We start from the raw sequence: 5627 nt of genomic DNA on the forward strand, positions 1-5627 counted from the left end.
TTCATTATAAGCATTCCTATTCATGTTAGATATTTTGATGACCATGTGTACTTCATGAAATCCCTCACTCATGTATTATGGATTATTATTGATGGTCATGTACTCAAGAAAGTCAAGTTGTGCCAGTTTCCTTCCATCGAGTCCTGGGGGTACTTGTACCCGAAAAATATAGTTGTGTGCCTAGAGCCATTTCTTGTTATATAGATACTCTCAGTTAGGCCATGATCTATAGAATTCAGTCAGTCATGTGACTCAGGAAAACTCAGTAATCTGAGTAATCTCAGTAGTCCAGTAATCTCAGTAATCTGAGTGCTCAGTAACCTCAGCAACCTCAGTATTCACAGGTAATCTTAGAAACTTCAGTACTCTCAACCAGTCCTCACAACTCAGCACATTCTATCTGTCATTAGAATCCAGTAAACTTAGTTTAGCTCCGCTAAACAATACCACTAGTATCACTCCAGTTAATTAGTATCAGTTCAGCTAATCAGTTTAGTTTAGTTATTCAGTTCAGCTTAGTTATTCAGTTCAGTTTCCTTCAGATGGGAGTAGAAGTTAGCACTGTGTAAACCCAAGGATAGGAACTCACCTGTCAGTTCAGGGTGTGATTCTTAGCAGTCATCCTTGTCTTTCATAACTACGTAACCAGCATCGGTTAAGACATCTTAACCTATTAGGTTAAGATTGATGAGGTGGCTTAAACTATTAGTTTAGGATTCCCACCATTCTCATTTGAGTACCTGCCAGATAAGGGTAACTCACAGTTATCCTTACCAGTGGTACGATATTGATACACCTCCAATTGGGGTAGATACTGGACCCCAACATAGCTATATGTGTTATTGGGGATTATCGGTTAGACAACTACTTCCCACAATCTTATTTTTAGTCCCAATCTCAGTAAACGAACTCAAATAGTTCTTTAGATTTTAGGACTATCAGATACAATCAACTCAGAAATAGAACGGAACTCATATAGTTTCTTCATATTTATGGACTGTCAGATACAGTCACTTATGCTATCAGTAATATAATTTCTCAGAACTCATGTTATCAGTCACATCAGTTATCAAAATTTATGATATAAGTATTTAGCTTCAGGACTGTCAGACACAGTCAACCAGACCAGTTCTTCATAATCAGAAGTTTCATATACAGTTATTCATGTATCAGTAACATAGTACTAGTCCCTTAGGGTTTAGTAATTCGGTATCATTTTCTCACTTATTAGTGATTTACATACTCAGTACTCAGTCTTAGGACTGTTAGACACAGTCAATCAGACCAGTTCTTCATAATTTGAACTGTCAGAAATAGTCGTTCATCTATCAGTATCTCAGTATCAATGTACTCATATTGTCAGTATTCAGACTTAGTAGTCAGTATCTCCACAAGTTTAGTTAGAGTTACGTATGCATGTAAGTATTCTCACATTAATATCGGTCAGTATTATTCATGCATATAACCCTTTTCATTTAGCCTACCTCACTCGTATACTCAGTACATTCAGACGTGCTGACGTGTTTGCGCTATGGTGCTTTCTCTTATGTTACACCATAGATTTAGAGGCACGAGCTCCAGATCAGCAGTAGCATTCCAGTGTCCAGAGTTTGCAGTGAGTCCTTCTCATTCTAGAACGATATGATTATTTCTTCATTTACTATTTTAGTTCAGTTGCTAGATGGAGTTAGTCGGGGACATGTCCTATCAACTCTTTATTTAGATAGTTTAGAGGCTTTACAGACTATAGCATGTCAGACAGATATTTTAGATTTCTTTTGGTATTGTTATACCATTTTTAGACATTATCTTATTAGATGTTTATTCAGATTTGAACCTTATGGCCATTCAATACATGTTTCCATATTTTCATGTTATATTATGTAGTATACAGGTATAGATATCAGTCATGGGTTAGCTTGTGGTCCTTTAGGGTCATGAGCACCATGTAGCATTTCGATTCAGAAAATCAGGGAGTTACAAACTTGGTATCAGAGCCTAAGGTTTAATAGAGTCCTAGAAAGTCTGAAAGCCGCATCTAGTAGAGTCTTTTACATGCGTGTGTTGTGCACCAAACTTATGTGCCAGAGGCTATGAGATGTTTTAATAATAGTTTCTCTTTTTTCATGTCTCAGATCATTCTATAGAAAGGTTTTCTAAGAAACTCATGTATATTCTCATCATGCTTTACTCATGTTAATTCTACCTTACTTTCAAGGTAACAAAAACAGTGAAGCTCAAGTCCTAAAGATAGGGCTTTCTCAGACAGTATCCCATCAGTTAAGTTATAGTCCAAAGTGGTACGGATCACATTCATGATCATAAGAACTCGTTCTCGAACCCAGATTTAGATATTCCATCAGATCCCTTCTCAAAATCCCATAATAGCATGTGACCCAGAGTTAGAAGTAAGAACCCAGGAGTTTAGCAGTAGACAAGTTAGGATACGATATCCAGATTGAATAGATTATGTATTTATGGGGATTATTGTGCAATAATAAATCAGTAGGCTTGAACAATGCGAGTTAGAAATTTAAGTTTACTAACTTGAAACTAAGCATGAAGGTGTGAATGTGATGATGATTGTGGTTCAGTTCAGAGTTTAGTTTAGTGTTCACAGACTTATGATGATGGCTTAAAGCTAAGGGGGAGATGATAGATCAGGTAACCAAGTCAGGATCTCAGATTCCAGTAGTAGTGCCAGTATGTATAGAAAAATAGTTGGGGAAGGTGATTCCCTACCCATCCTTACCTTAGTGTAAAGTTCAGTACTTTAATCAGCATTATGCCTATGCATTCTTTATCTCTCAGATTATATGAATATAGCTTATATTCACACATATTCCATACAATCATGTCCGCTTTCAGTTCCCAGCATAGGGAGTTCAGTTCCAACTTACTCAATGTTACAAACCATGTTCCACGAATTCAGAAATTTCAGAATCAGGTCATGCAGCTCATGACTCATTACACATATCATGCTTTACAGTATACTCAACTTCCATGACTCATGCTATGCCCCCACTGATCAGATAAATTCAGACTATGTCATGTATATCCTCAGTCTAGACCTTTTTGATAAATTTATATCATAGACTTTCCATTTCTCAGGTTTCAGTCATGTGTCAAATTCAGTCAGTATCAATTCATGTTTCAGATACTCCTGATTTAACCCCTTCAGCGAGCTCTCTTTATGAGAATAGTGTAGTGTTGAAAAATGCTTAGATGAGAGAGAGTTAATGTTTTATGTTAAGAGAAGATTATTGCATGCATGTTTTATACGAGGGTGTAGATACGAAGATAAGCTTGAATATCCTGTTAGTATGCAAGAAAAAGGCTAGCAAGAGGTAGTACTTAGAAATTGGGAAAATACAGAGTGTGAATGTATATTCAGATCCTTGACTTAAGTCAACCTTCATTATGCGACTATCATAACTCAGTTGCCATCTCAGTTACAGTGTTAGTACTCAATACTCAGTAATTAGTGCTCAGTCTCAGAATTAAGCACTTCAGTATCAGTGAAAACCTCAGTTTCAGTATTTCATTATCGGGACCCAGCATTTAGTTCTAATATGGATCCCAGTTACAGCCTTAAGTTATAGTGTCAGCTTCAGATCTGTATTCAGCTTAGAAATTTAGTTTAGTTTTTGACTAGTTTGACCATAGCAGACAGTTATCAGCTACTTAGTTATAGGCATTCCAATACCTCAGTCTATAGAATGTTTCCAAATCATGTAATATGCTTGGTCCTGCATTTTCAAACAATATAGATTTTATGAAATCCATTATCAGTTGCCTCATGTTACTTATTCAGTCCCTTCTTATATGCATACTACTTTATGGCATCATCCCAGCTACTCAGATTAAGTATAATTCAGTCTTGCATACCCAACATTCAGTTACTAGTTACTTAGTTAATCAAAAAAGTCAGTATGTCTATGCATTCGTGCATCACACTTCAATTTCAGATATCAAATAATCAGTCACGATTTCGTACCTAGGTGCCTTGTGCATCGCCTCAACTTTCTCAATATCTCAGCAAGGTTAGTCCAACATCCTTTAAGGGACATAGTGTCCCAAAGGAGAGATACACTATAGCGCCCAAACTTCGTTGATTTAAATATGTCATTTTCTTTGATGAATCTATCTTAGAGGAAGTGTTACTTATGAGCCAACTCTCTAGCTTCAAAACTCAGCATTAAGCCATGTATTCAATGGCTCAGTTTAGCCACGATACGATACTCTGTCCATGTCACACATTACAAACTCAGTTCAGTTCATGTATTATATCCCAGACTCAGTTATGTTCTTATGTTTTTGCTCATGCATATTGAGTAATCAATCTTAGACTCATTAATATTTTAAGTTCATGGTAGCAATCTTCTTTGAGCTTACTCATTCTCATGTTCAAATTTCAGTACAAACTTTGTATTAGCTCCATGCTTAGTTCCCAGTTCAAACTTGGTATCTTTACCATTGCATATTTATTTGTCTGATGATGAGCCAGTTTAATCATATATTCGCACATCAGATATGCGTGATCAGCTTATCAATACTCTCCCTCATGTACTTATGAATCAGTTATGCATGCATCATATATGTATGTTCAGTATGATATGTTCAGTTTATCAATCATGTCAGCCATAAAATCATGATCAGTCGTTTATGCTCTATATTCACATCAGTTGTCTTTTCTCTCATCTCTGCCAGTCTGATTCGAGGACGAATGTTCCTAAGGGGGAGATATTGTAAAATCCCACATTTTGGACTAGAATAAAAATTCGTCATTCCTATGCGTAGACATTTCAAAAGCCTCGAATCCTATGTAAATTTAATGTGTTAATCAATTATGTCGTGTGGAAATATATTTGACCATGAATTTAGATCATAGAGGTTTCCTAACTCAAGTACAAGTTGAAAGCTTTCCTATCGTTCAAGTTTTAGTGAGCGTCAAAACTTGGGTCAACTTCAATCGGTCATAACTCCTTGTATATATTTAATTAAATGGCCTACTGTATATTAAATGAAATCTCTTTGAATTATATTTCCAACGATACCAATTTCTCCCAAATTCAATACCCGAGCAAGAAGTTATGACTTTGTAAAGTGGAGCACATCGCCTAACGTAACTTGTGTGATGCATAACCTAAAGTATGCCATAAGGTGTGCGACGCACAACCTAATGTGTGCAATAAGGTGTGCGATGCACACCCTAATGTGTGCGATAAAGTGTGTGCCGCACATGTTGTATTCCAGGTGACTTAGGGGAAAATTGTCCTTTTCCCACCCCTATATAATGCCTAAACACGGAATTAAACCCTTATTTTACCAAAACATATTCTTTCTCTCAAGAACACAAACTAGGTTTTTTTATAGAAAATTCAAGTTCAAGAAATTCTCTCCATCAATCTTCATGTAATTAAGAAATAAGGTATGTGTAGGGTTCGTCCATGGATCCCTTTCATCCGTGGAGCTCAAGAACTATGTTTTAAATAATAAATTATGATCTTTATGTTGTTGTGTGATTATGTTCATGTTGATGGTTGTTAATTGTGTTTCAAAATGGTATCTAAAATGTATTTTCAAGAAGTGTATGGGCATATTAGTTGGAAACCCATGAATTTGGG

The sequence above is a fragment of the Capsicum annuum genome, chromosome 5, assembly GCF_002878395.1.
Source record: "Capsicum annuum cultivar UCD-10X-F1 chromosome 5, UCD10Xv1.1, whole genome shotgun sequence".
Classification (NCBI taxonomy): Eukaryota; Viridiplantae; Streptophyta; class Magnoliopsida; order Solanales; family Solanaceae; genus Capsicum; species Capsicum annuum.